This window comes from Scardinius erythrophthalmus (genome assembly GCF_964197995.2).
Source record: "Scardinius erythrophthalmus genome assembly, chromosome: 22".
In the NCBI taxonomy this organism is placed as follows: Eukaryota; Metazoa; Chordata; class Actinopteri; order Cypriniformes; family Leuciscidae; genus Scardinius; species Scardinius erythrophthalmus.
In genome coordinates this window covers 22,263,159-22,282,374 of record NC_138242.1, presented here as the reverse complement: position 1 = coordinate 22,282,374, position 19,216 = coordinate 22,263,159, and the positions used below count along the sequence as shown (strand labels likewise).

General features: G+C 39.2%; 1 protein-coding gene across 2 annotated transcripts in view; it reads left to right on the top strand.

Annotated features, from left to right (window-relative positions):
* The first annotated feature begins 15,272 nt into the window (after positions 1-15,272).
* zfhx4 (zinc finger homeobox 4) overlaps positions 15,273-19,216 on the top strand; it is a 73,805-nt gene continuing 69,861 nt past the window's right edge. For both annotated transcript variants that reach the window (XM_081353047.1, XM_081353046.1), the window contains exon 1: positions 15,273-15,627. The gene's annotated coding sequence lies outside the window, so the exon portion shown is untranslated. The remainder of the gene's footprint in view (positions 15,628-19,216) is intronic.

Here is a 19,216-nt window from a genome sequence, read left to right as displayed (position 1 = left end):
AACTATCACAAAGCATATAAGCATTCGTTGATCATCCAGTTTACAACAAACAGTTTTGTCATTTAACATCCATTCATTTATTCAATTAATAGACAGAAGCGAATTGTTACTTTTTTGCCTCAAAAGGTTTTTTTATTTTTTTTATTTTTTACCTCTAGACTTTGGCTGTTGCCTGTGATTTCATCAAAGATTACATCCCTGTACCTAAGTGGTTAAAGTGATGGTCTTACCCATGCTACAGCAATCCCTGGTCTCCCCTATATATGTGCACCCACACATGCTGTAAAACTTCAAAAGCAGAACTCAAACTATATTACCAGACTAGTTGATGTAGGCAAAGAACAGCATATTGTTCAATTGTGTATGGGAAGAGATGAAATCCATCTTGAGTAATTTGTTTTAAATTGTAATGCTCTCAACTAGTCTTTAATCTTTCATTAGGGCTGTGCAATGTCTACATTCATATGAGCTAAATCAATCGCTGCCTTGAGGACTTTGATGAGTGTGTTTTGCTGGATTTTGATCCTCCTTTATACATTTATGAGCATTTTGAGGATGGGGGAAACAGAAATATGTACCAGAGGCATGTGTGATGTGGGCACATCCAAGAATCTATAATGGATCAGACAAGAAGCTCATTATGAAGATTTGCCTAGGGTCAGCCTCTCGGTAGCACAGGATGGTGAATCTTGAACAATGGAGGTCTTAAAAGGGAGAAGGATCAAAGGCCCCAAACAGGCCATCACAATCCAATTGAAATGTTTTCTGGGCATCATGAGGAGGTAATGGATGGACGCGCAGCAAAAAAAAAAAAAAAAAAAAGTGGTGGCCATTTTGAATGCAGCCCAAATTACAGTGTGTTGAAGAGTGGATGGAAAATTCACATGACAGACTTCTGCACTTCTCAGCTGTGCATTGTGTTGGGTCTGAAGCCAGTCATTATAGACGCCCAAATGCATTTCACACACCTCGGTTGTAAGCCTAAAGCATATTTTCTGTTTGGGTTTTAGTCACAAAGATTTGTATATAATGGATATAATTTCAATATTTTGATATAACTTGTCCAATAAATTCTTTTGGACTTTTTTTGTTTCCTCCAGTCCAAGTAATGTGTCGTCCGGCTTCTACCTGCATTCAGTGGCCGTTCTCCTGTTTCCTGTCCAGTGTCGGTTTGTGCGAGTGCTTTAGATCAGGTCACCGGATGATGAGGAGGTCGTCCTGCCCCCTTCAGCCCCAGGTACGTGTCCACCTCTCACACCAATGATGAATATGTGCTTATGTATATAGACAGCATGTCGCCCATGTGCAACATCAATCTGTACAATGGCATGTTGGAACTGGACAGGTACCAGAAGTGTGCCTATGACATGCGCCAAAGAAAAGTGTATATCTGACCTTGTTTCAGCTGCTGTCAAAGTAGCCTAAAAAGTCAACAGAACCAAACATAGTATTTCTGTTCTCATTTATTCACCCTCATATCATTCCAAATCTGGATGACTTTTTTTCTTACAGGAGAATTTTGTAATAATGTCTTCCTTTTCCATGCAAACACAATGACTAGTGACTGAAGCATTCAAACTTTAGAAATAATAAACACTATAATATACAATTAAAGGTAAGGTAGGCATTTTCATAAACACTTTGTTATTCTGGTTAAAAACTCTCTCCACATCCTGGTAGCAATCAACGATAAAAGTGGTCTAAATATTAAACAAATTTATATCGACTGTGGAAATCTCAGGATCAAAAAATGTTCGTCCAATCATTGCATTCGGTCCGAATGCAATGATACGATGTCCTACCTGCCTGTCAATATGTGATATACATATGTCATATATATATCCGTTCCTCCGCTCACCCTGCTCGCTCAGACATCACACGTCATCAGCATGTTCCGTAAGGCTATGCAGAGATGTGGATAGTCATTGAGTGCCTCAAAAAAACAGCAATTCCTTTTACCGTTCCTGCTGAACCAAAACAACGAGCTTATGCTGCGTTCACTTCATGACGTAACCGTGAAGTTCTACCCAGAGCTATTCACGTCCTCAGACTCTGATTTATGCGTTTCTATGTCAACACTATCAATGCGAAATGAATCTGCAGCAGTCAGATGGTACAAGTAAGAGCTCTGCAAGTTGTTTACGTTCATCATTACTATGTTATGTGCTTTGAGACATGAGGTAATTTAATGCCGTCTCTTATGAAGCTTTGCTGAATCTGTTCTGGCTGTGCATGACTTGTGTTTTGAAGGAGGCGTGACTTTATAGACGTTCTGAAGGGAGGGTGGGATCTAATGCTTTTAAAGCTAGCTTGCTATTGCTAGCCTCTCTGAAATTGCCTACACAACTTTTAAGGTAGTCCATACAAATGTCAAGACTTTTGGAGTCATACGATAGCTTTGTGTAAGAAACAGACTGAAATTTAAGCTGTTGTTTACTGATTATTGTCCCCTCCAGTGAGCTGCGATAGGATCATTGAGTCACTTAATTTAATGAATCATTCAAAGTGGATTTGCAAACTGGATCAACTGATTCATTGAAAAGACCTGATTCAAAATAATGTTTTGTTTATAAACTGGACATCAGGTTTTTTTCCCCCTTAATGTCTTAAAATGTCTTAATGACTTGGAATATAGCTCATAAGATGTATGGCCTGCATTCATGATTTTATGGTACTTTAATGCTGCTTTTGCATCCTTCTCAAAGCTTAAAAGCTCTAACCGCAATTCATTGTGATTTCATGGAAAAGAGCAACCAGGACATTATTCGTAATTCTTTCTGTGTTTCGTGCACAAAGAAAGTCATATGATTTGGAATGCCATGAGAGTGAGCAAAGATGACAGAATTTTGATTGTGAGTGAACTAATCCTTCAAACTCAATTGTTCAGGATCCATCTAGTCCAAATGGGTGAGAGGAAATGGCCAAAATGCGGTGAGAGTTTCTAAATAGCAGCGTCTCGTATGCCGTTCTGTTCTTACATGCTATTTTGTACAAGTACGTTCAGTGCGTCTGAGAAAGACTGAGACAATTTCATCCTACTATTATTTCTACAATTCCATTGTTCATGAAGCACTATGACTGCTGAATTTGACTCTTTCATATTCATATATATATATATAGATATTTCTTTGGGTAATGTCATGATTAGATGTAATAAAAAACCAAACTTTTCTCTACGAAAATCATTTTTGAGGTAGTTGTCTCTTGTGTTTTTTTTTTTTGAAAACTGGGTTTATGAAGGTCAAGCAATAGCATTTAAAGGTCCCATAAAAGGAAAATATAAATATGATGACACTAATTTCTCATGGATAATGTCCTATTTTACCAAACAACCTCAAAATTAGTGTAATTTTAAGAGCGGCACAGCAAGCGAACTGTCGGTTTGTTCATGGCCATTCTAGAAATATTAAATTGTCATTAAGGTAGCACAGATGAAATTGGATCGGTTGTCATTTCTTCTGTGTGTGTGAAGCGCACACCTTGCGATAGGCTACATCATTTATTTAGTCTTTTTTGAGGGCGTCTGTTAAGGCACTACACATTCAACAGCTCTGTGACCCTGCGATGGAGCGAGAGCAAGAGGAAGAGAGAAAAAGAAACACACTCAGTCATGCCTCCTGTGAAGTGTTGTCCCTCTTTATAGCGCTTCTGAGCACATTGATTTTACTATAGTTTGGCATTACCTGCGGTAACTAATGCGCGGGGGTCTACCCTTCGGGAGCAGCTGGACTTTGTGCATTAATTCGGAGCCCCTGTTTGAGTACGCCGCGGCATACGCTGTCTTTTGTCTATTATCCTTCTCGTCTGTTATTCCCAAATATTGACATCGGCCGTTTTTATTAGCGCTAACCGTTTGCTAGCCTCCCAGCCTCATGCACGGCTCTATTTCCTGCTATTGATTGGCTTCTTCAAGCCAGCAGGTAACTGTCCTCTCAGGCTGTCCTGAGGAATCACTTCCAATGACTTTATACGCACAATTTACACAGGGCGCTTTAAAGAGAATATTATCCTCAAACCAAATCGTTGCCCCCTCCTTCCCCCGACCAGGTCAATATCCCACAATGCTGTGTTTTGTGCCCTGTCATGTGCTTGTTATTAAAAGCAACAGAAATCGACATTTCAGCAATATGTCTCTCATAAAATGATGGTGGCGCAGACAGCCTGTACCTCTTACATGTTATTATAACAGAGCACTGTTGTGGTCTGTTTACATAAGACATTTCTGTGTGTACGTGTGCAAAAGGATCGTTCGTGATGTGCTAAATATAATCCGAACAAGGTTCCCGAAGTAATCCGTGAGCAAAAAATGTTCCGCGGCGTGGAATGTTTTCGATTATGCTCAATCAGGCGACAGACAACAAAGAAACTTTCATTTTAAGAATATGAAGTGTAAATAGAAGGCAGAAAACATTTCGGCTGGCACAGTATAACGTTTAACATACCAAATATGGCATTTGCGTTTTTTTCTTTTTCTTCTGTTTGGGGTTTGAAATGGTTCACATTAAAATGTTCAAAGAATTTTTTTTCTTCTGACAAAGGTCAAAAGTATAACATAATTATACAGCATAACAGAGCTTTAGGAAACACACCGCCTTCAGCAGCAGCAAAGCTGTGCAGTTTTCTTTTTCTTTTTTGGGGGCCAAAGCAGTTTTTATGGAAAAAATAAATGTATATCTTGTTAAATGGACGTCAAATAAGCAGCTGAGAGTTTGTTTAATTTACTCCGCTTTCATTAACCCTGTAATTTGGGTTTGTTTGAGCTGCCTCCTGAAGAGAGTTTTGCTTACAAGTGAGTCAGCCAGTGCAAAACACACAAGCCCACCTGTGAGGACCAGCCTACGCCTTACACGACGACTAAATGCTGTAGTTCAACCAGCTTAAATACCTCTGTCTATGGCGAATCTAAAATCAACCCGTGTGACATGACCGAAATGAGCGGAAAAACCGCAAACAAATAGCGAAGGACGACTTGTAATTCACGAATGCCAGTGATAACTGTCGTACGCTCGGCTGGACTACCTTAAGAGATTTTTTTGCTAAAAAATATTTGCTCTAGTGCTCATAAACAACTTTCTTATTTCTTGCTTTCCTCTGAGCTGAAATGTAGACTGTCACAAAAGGTGCATTCATTAAAAAAAAAAAAAAAAAGAGAGAAGTATCCCCTCACCCGGATCCTCGGTGGCAGGAGATGAGCTGCTCGCTTCCAGAATTAAATTATTTTTAAATGCAGCTTATACATTTTACATGACCTGTGCTTCCTATTCCTATCTCTCTCTCTCTCTCTCTCTCTCTCTCTCTCTCTCTCTCTCTCTCTCTCTCTCTCTCTCTCTCTCTCTCTCTCTCTCTCTCTCTCTCTCTCTCTCTCTCTCTCTCTCTCTTATTTTTTTCTCTTTTGAAGAAACCAAATGGGGGAGTCAGGATATGAACCCCAGGAATCACAGACTTGGTGAAAGTTAGCCTCTCCGGCCTTCTCAAACGGCGTTCCTGCCGGAGCCCACCTGAGAACCCTTGACCTGCTGATTTACCCCCAGTAAAACCTGTCCTGATCCGCCTCCCCCGTTCTTGAAAGGACTCTGCGTTGCCCTGCAGAAAAGACAGGACTGCCAGTCGACGCTGCAGACACACAAAGGCAGGTGTGGTAGGCGAACGGCTCGTGTGTTTGTGTTCGAATACTGCGGTTTGCTTTCTGTGCCGTTTCTGTTTGTCTGGGTTTCTCAGTCCCTGTACCGTGGGGGTGTGTGTATGTGAGTCTCTCTCTCTCTCTCTCTCTCTCTCTCTCTCTCTCTCCTCTCTCTCTCTCTCTCTCTCTCTCTCTCCGTACAGTCTCCCACCGAGTGTGTGTGTGTGTGTGTGTGTGTGTGTCTGGGGTTTAATGCCAGCAGGATAAAAAGGAGGCTTTGCAGACTAAGGTTTGATGTGCTGTTTGTCTTGGTTTGCCTCTCGCTGAGTGTTGTGGGGTGGTTCTTTTGGATTTATCTGCCTTTCCTCTGTTCCCTCCTGTCGAGGAAAGGCAGAGCAGACGGAATACGGTCCCGGGACATTTAATCTTTAGGGAATTTCATGGCAGTTAGTGCTTGTCATCGATGAAGTCAGATGTAAAATACTGGTGCAGTTCTGTATTGGTCGTTTGAGTGTTCAGACATATCCAAGGCCAAATTTTGACCTGTTTCCGAACGGTGTGCGATTAACGCAACCCGCTTGGGCTCTTGTGGGAGACTTGAAACTAAAGATTTTAAGGCTTTTGTGCCTTGTATCTGTTATGTTTATTCAGACCATATGTGTTAGCGTGCGTTGGTGAGTGTTGTTTACATGTGCATTCATTGTGCGTGGGTGTATGTGTGGACGTACGGATGTGCACGGTGGAATTTCTGCAGAAATTTCCTCAGGTCTCTTTATGCCTTGTTTTTTATTGCCATTGAATGTCAGGGAAGTAATCAAACCCATCAGGTCAGTCGGGTCTCAGTCCACTGACAGGCGTACAGTCAGAGGCATTCATTTCAAGAGCGCAGCTGCTTCCACAGTCTGACACGACTGTGTTAGTCCAAACCCTACGTCTTTAAAGCCTTGTCCAAACATATTTTAATGTGGTGCATATATTTTTAGGCTAGGTCGGACTGTGTGACGTTATGAAGTTTATGATCTGACAGATGGCTTTTTTTTTATTTATTTGTCTAAATGCATCTTACAGGACATGTATTAAATAAATGAATCAACAATAAACAAAGATGTTAAAATGAAAGCGCACATACACACACACACACAAAAAAAAAAAAATTACCAGTGGCTTTTCAAATCCATACAACATGCAAAATGCAAAAAAAATCATTTGTTAAATAGAATAATCCCCCCGCCCTTCAGAGATAACTCTTAGGCCTTCATAAGTGAGCTTTAATATTTTGACAAGCTGTTCAATCAGATGTTTTAAGAACATTAAATGTGGCAGGCTGTCTGTTCCCCAGGTTTCTGTGAAATGGTGTGTTTTCTGTCTTTCGTGACCCATTTTCCTTTGTTCTGTGTACGAACGTAACCAAGACACACGTAACCCCTCCTGAATGATGTCGAGAAGGATTAGACCAGGACCGGGCCCTGACAGACATGCTCATGGAACAGTAAAAGTCGCCTATTCGACAAAACGACTTCTTTTTCCACCGCTGCATTCTTACAAAGAATTATAATAATATAAAACATACGGTACGTATTAGTCCAAAATACTGTCCATGCGTGTTGTAGGTTGTAACCTACTTTTTTTGCAGACATAAATAGCTATTATAGCTAATTTTCTAAACTAGAATGCTATTTTCCAGGTGTCAAGTTTTATATTATTTGTATTTATTAGTTTGCGTATTGTGTAGGCCCAATGCAAATAGATGTATTTATATCTCTCATATTCTTGGACATTTTAATAGATTGATTAAAAAACACTTGACTGGTTGATACGTCATGATTTTTTCTAGTCTTATGAAAAATGTATATAAAAATGCAACTTTATCAAATGCAGCAAGCATCCTCCATAAAAATACTTATGTTTTGAGACATGAATACAATAATTGTTCATATGCCATGATATTCTGATTGATCAGATACATGCCAGTCGTTTAAAAAAATAATAATTCTACAGCAACATCACTATTTTGGATAATTGTAATAGTGTATAATCTGCTTACTGGGTTTTATTTGGTCTGAGGAACATATTCAATTATTTGAATGAAATTAAGTTAATTGTTTGAGTTACTGTTATTGTTTTTACACCTACATCACTGGGGTCTCTGAGACCTCATACATACCAACAGTAAAATTCAGACTCAATTCAGCTGAACATGAGGGATATGTGTACATGTAAATTCCATTCGCGGGTGTGCATGCAAAAATGCATGCGTGTGCATTCATGTAAGCATTTAAGTGTATATGTGTGATGTAAATGATGCACCCCAATCCCCACAGACATTAGGCTTTCTCTCCACCTCTCTGCATCCTCTCATCTCTCTCTCTCTCTCTCTCTCTCAGAGACACAATCTGCACCACAAGCTCTGTTCTGAGCCTGAGCAGGTTGCTGTCAGTTTAAAAATGACTGTAATAAAAGTGACCATGAAGATGGATTTTGTGATTTTGCGTTTCTAATCAGTCATCTGTGAAGAGGACTTTTGCTTTGATTCAGCAGTGCCCTGACAGGTCAGATTGATAGTGCACAGGGGATAAAAAAAGAGGAGGAGGAGGAGGAGAAGGAGAAGAAGAAGGTTATTAACTGTCTTCCCATTAAAGTTGGGGATCTGGGTCTGTGGCCAGAGAGACAGGCGTGATTTAAGCGGAAACCTCTCTCAGGTGAGAGGAGAGGGAGTCTCATTGTCCGGTCTCACTCCTCACACTTCTGCACCAGCAGATTAGACTCAAATGATCTCCTCTGCAGCCCTGGCTGTGTGAGAGAAACCCCTCGCAGTGCACGTATGACTGCTTGCATGCATATGGAGTACGAATGTAATCTTATGGCCGATGAGCAGGGTGATACAAAACCGACGCTCGCTATTTAAATGTCTTTTCTGTTATTCAGTGCATTAATGTTCTTAAAATATATTTTAATTCTGATATGTTTTGACATAAAAAGGGAACTGTTCAAAAAGATGAATTATTTTATAATTAGTAATTTTATCGCTTAACTTCATTCACTCTACAAGCTAGGTGCAACTCGGCTAATAAATGCGTTGCAAGAAAAATGATTCTAAAAACATGCGCATGAAAGACAGCACTGGCAGGAGAGACATATCGCAAATGAATTCAAATCGCACAATGTGTTTTGTGCATCTGACATATCATAGGAAGAAATCAAAGCACAGAAATTGCTCGCTTTAGAAACCCCAGCGATGGGCTGTCAGCACCTCCTCAACATCAGCGCTTTCAAACAAAGCTCACGGACGGGCGCTTACCTTATGCATGACAATCCATCGACTCCCTTTAACCAATCCACAATCACCTTCATACACCTCCAGCGTGAAGAGGAGACACGCAGATTTTATTAACCCCCCTCCACCCCTTTTTCCAAGTGTCCTTAGTGCTGCCACTAGTGAAATATCAGTGCAAACAGACTCCAGCCTTTTTCTGAGACACCAAGGAATCGTTCTCAGCTGTCTGGCCCACGGGTGCATTTTAAATGTGAAAAAGCCTGAGATTCTCGTCTGTGGGATTCAGAGCCGCCAGCTGACTGTCCACAAACCAGCATCGCTACACACGATCCTGCCATAACTACCTTACATAGCAAAGATTTAACCATACAAATAATTTGGTTATTTGATGTGTTTTTTTTTCTGATGGGACAAGCTTCAGGCCTGGTAAATAAGACAGTCAATCAGCAAACCTAACTGATTATTGTAATCAATAAGCAATCTGTCTGGCTAATCAGTTTATCTGACACTTAGACATATGCACATATGCATATGCAATATTTTCACTGACCTGTTTTTGTATTGTTATTTTTCAAATGCGTTTGAATCGCTCTCCTCTTGCTTAACAATTTGATGTTGATCTTAGGTATATTTATATGAGAATACAAAAAATTGTGAAAAGAGCCATTTAGCCTCTAATGTGTGATGCGTCCTGACATTTTGAGGGTGTGATATGGATGTTACACAACAATCAAAAACATTGGATTCAGTTGTGTCTGACTATTCAAATGAGTCAGTGTTTTGACTGATTAGTTCATTTGTTTGGCTAATTGGAATGTAATTCATTTAAGAATGCTGTGTTTATAGATTAATTATGTAGATTTAATACACACATTCTCTGATCTTTCCCCCAGGATGAAAATATCACATACAAATATCAATAATTGTTGCATGCGGCTTGATGCTTTAATTATTTCAATTTATTTTGTGCCTCTTGATGACATCATTTTGTATTTTGTTTAAAAATGCAAGGAGTGAAAGTGATTTTACATCATGTTCATTCCCCAAAATGTACAGTAACTGATAAAAGTGTAGTCGGTAATATTTTATTTCCCGCGCGCAATGTACACACTATTCTATAATGAAACGATAGATAGCGAGTTTGTCCTGTTTCTTATAGGCAAAATCCAAGCCGCTTGACCAAGTTGACTGTTATCATCCAGTTTGGCTGATGGGTTTAGAATCTGTCATGTTGCCATGGTTTTGCTCTCTTGCCTTTCCTGTGCTGACCAATGGTAACCAGGTAATCCGCTAAATAGAATGCACCACTACGTATGGGGGGAGAGGGCAGCTTCTAACCCCCCGGGAGAGGCACAAGAAAACATCTAGCCATGTTAAAGACTCATTTGAACAGGGAAAGCTGGAAATGCAATTATCTAGCACACAAAAAGACAAATAATTTAATAAAGTTCATAGGAAGAAAAGCACAGTTTCTTCTCTGCTTTAGAGCATTAGCCATAACCCAGTGAAATATACACTCTCCTGAACAGGGGCGATGGCTTGAACCGATATGTGTTCTGTATGATTCTGGTTTTAGTGTGTGTTTAAGTGCAGCCCGCTCAGTAGGTGTTCTGGTCATGGGGGCTTAAACTCATGTAATAGGAGGGTCTCGGTATCTTTTCAGCTACAAACAGCAGGCTCATTTGTACTTATAGTTGATTAGCTGATTATTGATTGTTTCATTGATTGTAATGATTTTGCATGCTCCGTCATATTTATTAGCAATCCTCAGTTTAAAACAAAATTACAGCAAAATACTTAGATTTAAATGAATGTGAATAATAATAATAATCAACAATAATAATTGCTAAACAATAAGACATTTTAAATGATCAGTTACATTGTTAATTATTTATTTGTTTGTTTTACACCAAAAATGATATACTTATTCAAATGATTTAGTTAATTAATAAGCAAAACAGGCGGCTATACATTCAGCAGATGGAGAGTCTCTGGCTTTAGGATGGATGGCCGGAGATGCAACTCCTGCCCGTTTGTCTATTAAAGAGGGATCAACAATGAAAACCTCCGCACCATGAGGAGCAAAGGGCCAAGTGGGAGGGGGCAGTGGGGGTGAATGGACTCAAAGAGAGGACCAAGTGTGTCTCTGAGAGTGTAGTTTAGTGTACATTTCCCGATGAGATCGACCAGCCAACTGAAGTCACTTTTCAAACAACCATTTTCCCCTCTCAAACGTCTCGCTAAATAGTCCACAGTCACTCTCATTGATTTTCTTTATCAAATAAACAGAATGGCACCGCGTGCCTGGCCGCCTCCCTCATCCGTGATCCCGGGACGCATGCAGCAGCTGGGAGCTCGTGTGAATTTACCACATTAAAACATAGAATTATCATATTGATGGATGTCATTAAAACTCTGTAGTTTCAGTACTGCAGCCTGTAAATCAATTAATTATTTAATATCTTTATTTAACACTGAAATATAATGCGAAAATATTCCAATTTATTTTTTTAACACTTAAGCCTTTTATTTGCAATATTTGCATTGTTAGCAAATTTTCATTGTTCTGTGTCTGTAAAAGTGTTTTTTTTTTCTAATATATAATAAATATAATTCCATCGCTTATTAATGCCCTCACTGCTCTCTGCTTCTTCATTTTGTTTCTCATGAAAGGTGAAAGTCGTGTCTGATACCAGTCTCATGTCGTATATGGATTTTCGTTTATATAATCGATCGAAATGTCCCAATACATTGATCGAAAGTCCAGTGTTTTACAAACAAGCATTTGTGAATCTCGATTTTACGTTGGAAGTGATTTTGCCACGACGCTGTTCACAGATTGTTCACGCAATCTTGTATTTGTTTGTATTAAACGTAAAAGCAAATTAATAAAAAACATAATAATAAAAAAATCCTATTCGAATGCACGAAAGCATTGTGCGGTGCACTTCTTATTCGGTTCGAAAGTAGCAAGAACGTTCTAATTGTTCAAATCATTCTGAATGACATGTCGTTGCGGTATATGAAATTAAAGTTAGATAAGTCCGCATTGAGGGAGGCTGCACCCAATCCCCAACTTATTTCCCATTTTGTGTTCCAGCATCACCGCGCGCCGCTCTTTTCAATGACAATGTGCCAAATCTAGGCATTTTCAAAAGAGTTTCCATATGCTATAAGCGGAGCATCAGAGAGACAGGACACCGGGATGCCCTTTTATACCAAAGGTACAAGCGATTTATTTTCTTTTTGCTGGCGTTTATAAACAAGAGATGGGAATAATACTAAAAGGAATAGGCTATAATGTTTTAAACAGACTGCACGTGAAATATGTCGGTTTAGTGTAAATTAAATTTTTAAAAGAGAAAAGAGAGCTGATCGTATAGCCTACAGATGGCGGAGATTTTTTTTTTATTTTTTTATTTGTGGTGGATGTTAAGCATTTTGTTTTTATGAGAGAACTGTGAGATTCCACTGTGGGACAGTTTTGAAACGATTTGTTTTTTTTGGGGAAATCAAATATCTTTTGGATTTTATACATTTTTTGTTGTGGTAGTTATTAATAGGTTACTTTTGTGGCTTTGTTGTTGTTGTTTACTCAGTGTGATCAGTTTTGTGAATACTTTGCCATGTCGACTTTGCCAATTATAATGTCATGAAAAGTGATTTTATAGCTAATCAGTTAGATATTTTCGTTATGATAACGCATGTTTGGCTACTTTTGTTATAGCCTATTGCACGGAGATTTCCCGTCTTCCACAAATAGTGAAAACTTTCTTGAAGTGTGTGAGAGAGAGAGAATTGAGCATTTTGAAGGAACTTAATTCTCTGTTAGCGAAACATTTTGGACAGTGCTTTATGCGGCTACAAAGGGTCAGTTACTGTCAAAACCTGACCTCTCAGACCCCAGAGGGCGCCAGGCGGTTTGGACAAACCTTTCGTTTGTGGGGCAGGACAAACATTCACTCCTTCAGTAGCCTACGACTAAAGAACAGAAAAAGAAACCCTGGAGTCATTGTTAGACATCGTACATTTAAGAAAGACAATTATAAGAAATCACAGGTCGCGAATGGTATGATGATTGCTTTATTGACATTTGACTTAAATCAATATTCATGCAGTTTTTGATACGTCTCACAGACAGCATTTCAGAATGTCATAAAAAGCGAACAAAGCTTTTGATATTGTTTGCATATCCATATAGCTGAAAATGAAGAAAATACATTGAAATAAGACAATAAACAAATAGGCTAATCACCGATGATAAATGCTAGTCATTGTACATTACACGCTAGCTTTTACCAAACAACAAAAAATAAAAGAAAAATCTCTATTGGTTACTTGTAGCCAACATCACAAAAACATACCGCAACAAAATGCCAATCTTTAATTCATTTAAGATTAAATAATACGCTAATAAAGCGATTTTCGTCAGATTGCCTGAGAGAAAGAAGAGCAGAAAGTACGAGGGTGGACACGAGCATATTTGAAAGTGCTAAAGCACTGTCAGCCACGCAGCTTCCACTTTTTACAGCCTAAAACAGTTCAAAAGACAGCAAACTCTTATAAAAACGCTAAATGTATCCGTCAAAGTATACTTGCATAAGAGGTGAGACCTTTAAATCAATAGTTTTAAAGTCCTCCGCGATGAGCAGCAGAAATACAGTCGTCAGTGGCAAATAAATAACCTTTACTCCGCCGCATTTGCTTTGCGTTTAAATGAAGGAAAAATCTGAAGCTCTCCGTGTCCTATTGCAAGCTCGTCTCGGGCTTGTTTCTGTTCGCTCTCGTTCATCCTGGCGAAACACCACTTGGGTCTGGCAGGCACGAGTCCCCCGAGGACTAGAAACAGTGGATCAGGGGTGAAGAAGTAACGCCTCTGTTGACCACCTCTCGCCCATCCACAGACCCACAGTAGACATGCCAATCCAAGGGCTCGTGTTTTACTGCAAACACAGCTCTGGTATTGGGTATAGCATCTTTATCGTGCGTTCCGGAAACAGAGCCTCGCTCAATTCAACCCCTTCGATTTTTTCATAAAGGAGAGCCGATCTTTTGATTTTCTTCACGATTAACATCTTGTAGGGTCTTCTTTCAATGGCGACATTTTAGGAGATCCAAACTAGCTAATCAATCGGAGCATTTAGTAGCCTATGCGAGTATGAATATGAGCTAAACGCCTGGTGAGTCAAATAAAAGGATGTAAAGTTCATAAGCCATAAAGGCTCTTTTACAGGCTACTGTGAGCTTTAGTTCCGAGGCCCATTTACTGCCAAGTAGCCTACTTTGAAGATTTATTTTGAACACTGTCTTACTGATAAATATTCTGCAAATTTAAAGGCTATCGAATTGACCGTTTTGTTTGCTAACCAAATGCAATACATTAGGCTATAGGTGTCATCAAGTGCCTTAATATCTTTTAGAAAAGCAAAATAATATTCGCATGCTGCACGTTCTCTTATAGGCTACAATAGCCTATAATAACTGAAAATCATTATAGCCTATGGGGCGATGTGTCCATTTAATCTGATCAGCTATTGTAGCCTTCATTTTACGTGTCAAGCGGATCCTTAATCAGCGATATAGTATTCATGTTATGTTTTTTTCTTCATTTATTTACATCGCATTTCATTCTTTCTTTTGAGACTAGCCTAGGCTACTGTAGCTAAATAACAAAAATGTCAATTTCAATTGTGTTGTTCTTAAGTCATTTTATAACATTACATTTTGAAATCTTTGGATTTACACTTTAAACTATTCCATACATTGAAGACGGATGTTATTGCAACAATAGTGTCCAAATAATGCATGTATGCCGATTAAAATCTGTAAATGTTAATGCATCGAAGTGTAAGGGGAGATTAATTATTTCTATCTCTCTCGAAAAATAATAATAATAATTTAGGAAGCATTGCTGCTACACATGATATTTAGGCCGACTGCATTAAAAACAAAATCTGAAATTGCCATATATATTTTTTAATAACAGCAGACTAACATTTTAAGAGTGCCATGTCTTTAATATTTCTAAATTTATTTTATTTTTATTTATTTTTAAAATATACGGCTTTGATCACAGGTATGACTAAAAAAAAGAAAAAAAGAAACATGTCCTATTGTCCCACCAAATATTCCAGGCCGTTACAGGACGTCTTGCCCACCGAAAACAGATTTCCCCCCTATTAGATCATTTTAGGAATCTGGCTCGTACAGCCCTTCGGCTCTCCAAGTTGAAACAGCGCGTCATTTGCAATGTGGAGACTGTTGATCACCTCACTAATTACGTCTCTCTCTTTCTGCCTCGCGCGCTCTCTCTCTCCCTCCCTCGCGCGCTCACTCCCCCTCTCTCTCTCATTCCCAGAGTGCATATCGAGAATAGACACACAAAGACATGCGCACTCAACTTAATCAGCCATTTTTTTAAACAGGGCTAAAACGATAATAATTAGCAGAATAAAGACATATCGGATTTTCATTTCCTTACCTCCTTTCCCTTACCCCTCCACAACCGAAACTGCTAGGCAGTCGTCGACACATCTTTTACACAACCGGACCCAAAAGGATCGACTCTTACTGTAGTATTTACGTTTTTTCCAATAAAGTTGGAGGATTACTGTTACATTTTTTTCTTTTTTATCCTTTTTTGTTACCTACTTGCGGTACCATTGGATGTGATTTTTTTTTCAGAAAAAGCAAATATCAAGAGAAGAAGCGGAGGGAACCGCGGGGGAAGAAAGTAAGTTTTTTTTTCCTTCAACTTTTATTGAGTAGTTGGTGTTAAATTTAGGTCGAGTATTGATTTTCTTTCGCGACTAGTCTTGCCGAATATGCGCTATTCCGCTGTCGGATTACGGCTTTATGTGATATAATTTCGACAAATGTCAGCCTAAATATTTTTCTCTCAGTTTATAAAACAGTCGTTTTGCCGAACTGTCAGGAGATGTTGCCCTACCGTATCTACCATACACATTTCCCGACTCCATTTCGTTTCTTTTGCAAGCAAACCTTTACAAATGTTATGTTTAGCTCTATTTGATAGCGTTCTTCGCTGATACAGAGTAAAAGTGGACAGATTTGGACGCTCGCGGCTGTTGTGTTCGCCTCAGGAGTTGGACTCGCCTCGTCACAGCAAACGCTAAACAGCTACATTTGAACAAATTATCAATCGTTTATCTCAAACAACATAAGTCGTACATTTTTTAATAACATATGTTCGAAAAGGCAACGGGCAAACATATCCTGTGGTAGTAAGAAACGCGAAGGCTACGTTTTTGACACGACGTCGCAAGGCGCTCCGGACCGGTGTTTTCAGTCATGCATCTTGAGATAAACTCAAAAGCGGCACAGTTCACCTCTGATAACTAAAAGATGCTTCTTCGTACATTTCTGTTACCTGCAACGTATAAAACAGTCCCTCCGGTTGATGGTAAACGATAGGAGGGATTGAACTCTAACAGCAGCCGAGGGTCTCTTCTGCAATATCCCGGACTCCTTCGTGTCTGTGGCAGACGTAAAAAAAAAAAAAAAACAACGGAATAAAAAGGACCGAAAGCATTCCTATTTTCATCAGAAAGCCCATTCCGTGTTTAAACTACTTCTGTCTTCTGTCTTGCCCGTAAGTTTCCTTTTCTTCTCCCTTCATTCCCTTTACGTTTTTCCTGAGATAATTGTCCCCGAGTTTATAGTAAGGTCGGTAGATTCTTAAAGTTCAGAGTTTTCGTTTTTTTGTGTGGAAAAACGTTAACATTGGCATCGAAGACCGTGGCATGTGTGTGAGCGCTTTGCTTTTGGGTTGATGGTGAGTGTGAGACAGAGTCTTGGCTCCGATTGGAACGCGACAGTGACAAGGGCATCGATCGCTTCCATTGAGAGCACAGAAAAAACACAGGCAGTGGGGAGGCAGAGCACAGAGCCGCGGTGTGTATCGCTGTGTGTCTGCGCTCTCTGCTCTCTAAAACACCAGATTTTCACTACCCGGATCACCGTATTTGTAGGATTTTCACGTTGTTTTGAGTTTGCTCTTTACTGTTGGCAGCATGTTTGCTTGTTTGTGTATTAATTGAGCTGCGTTTGATTTTTCTTCATTAGACATTGTGGATTTGTACGCTTTTTTTGTTACATTAATACGATCATTTATGGATACCTGGATTTGTTTGCAAATTGGATTTGAACCGGACATCTGTGCATCTTTTTTATTGGATTCGTTTTTTCATATAGCCTATATATCGTTTTTTTTTAATTAATTTAGTAATAATTCAGTAATAACAACAACAACAACATTATTATTATTATATGCATATTTATATGTCTTGCATGTAGAGGTAGTGCTTTCTTTTTTGTATTAAACTTTTTAATTTTTAGCTTGAATTATTTGTATTTATATTAATGAATAAAATGTTTTTTTCATTCAATAGTTCTGTTGCTGTGTGACAACAACAGTTAGATGTAAAACATTTATTTCAAAAACGCTTTCTCTGAGACCTGCAGATACGCAAGGCATCTGGATCTAATAAGCCTGCTTTGATTCATTTTCAGATGTGTTTTGCGTTTTTGTCCACATAATTTCATACAGTGTACAGATTGATTCGAAGCAGCTCGGAAAATCGTGAAGCCAACGCGAGGAGCCTTTAATAACTCTTGAGACATGTTCTGCAGTAAGATTGGCTGAGGCTTCTCCTAGGGTCGACAATGTGTCATTTCCATGAAGCCAAATTGCCCACTGCCTATATGATATTAATGTGCAAATCAATATTTCAGGGATTAAATTTCCCTTCTTCATTTTTTATGGTTTCTACCTCAATAAGTCTCAAGTCTAATAGAAGAGGCTGGATGATTTAAAATCCGCCTCTGCGGAGTGGCTTGCTACAAGCCTATCACAGCGTTCTGCTGTTCAGTACCGAAACTCCTATGGCAACGCGCAGGGCTTGACTGCCACTGCTTTGTGACATTAAGACACCCAATTTGGCTAAAAGGCTGAGAGATGACTGCGTGTTCGGTTGAATGCTAATACGTGGTTATCCCAGCACTGATAGTTGTAAAAGAGAAGCCCCGTTTAAACACACACTCGCTGATGTTTGCATACACATGCATTCAGACTCACACACACACACACACACATACAATATATGCACAAATTTGACAGCATCCATCTTTAAAAATCCTATGACCAACCATCATCACTAGTATCAGTTTCTCCCCAAAACGCCACAATATAAAAAGGCCTTGTTCGAGAAATAGACAGGGAAATACAGTTTCTATTTTCAAATGTGGTGATATGAACCATTTAAAGCATCATGGAGCACGGCTTATTTCATTGCAGTTGTGGAAATTCATTGTTGGTCAGAAGAAGCAGGATTTTTTTTTTCTTTAACCCTGACATTATAATAGTCCTCTGAGCTTTCTGCTGTCTATCATTAGGTGTTTGTTTTTTATTCATCTCGCACCATCTGGGCTACGCTTCACGGAGCGGCATGAATTTCATATGTGATAAATTTTTTTTTTTTTTTTTTCATTTGGTCTCATTTTAAACCTTTGAACAGACCAATTTAATTTCGCCGGCACAGAAGGAAAAAATGTACATGGTGGAGGACAAAGACCTTTTTAATCTGGCTGCGACTGTATGGTTTCCTTTAAGATTCCCTGTCTGTTATGATTTCAAAAGCTGAATGTCGTTGTGATAAGATATTGTCCTTTTTTTTTCCGCTGTCATTTTTTGAATACATCTTAAAAGTGTCTCAACTCAAGACTTAAATTTTATAACCAGAACGATTTATTTTAGCTCTGTTTATTAGGTTCTCATTTGTTAGTGGTTGTTGTGGTTTCCCAAGCACATTAACCATTTAATAAACTCGTGTGTGTGTGTGTGTGTGTGTGTGTGTGTGTGTGTGTGTGTGTGTGTGTGTGTGTGTGTGTGTTGATGTGTACTCCTCATAGATAGCATTGAGAAAACATTTCACATTGTTTTAAGAGGAACTATAGGGCTTTTGTTGTGGGCCCAATTGAATTTGGTTCGGAGGATGCAGTACTTGCCCCGGTCCGCAGAGCAGTGGGTGGAAAGCTGAGAAGTCAGGAGCTGGCTTAATGTATTAAGGGGGGCCTTTTAGTGTCAGCCCCGAGGCATTTCTGAGGCAGAAAGAGCCTCCCCTGCTTAGAGGCTTTCTGAAGGGTTAAACACTTGGATGGGGTTCAAGCTCCATAGCGCCTAGGGAAAGTGCATTTGAATATGTACAAGTTTCATGTAATTAGGACTTAATTTTATTAACATATGCAAATTGTTAACTCTGAGGTTTGTTCAGCTGGTGGAGATCATCTGAGCACAAACGGCT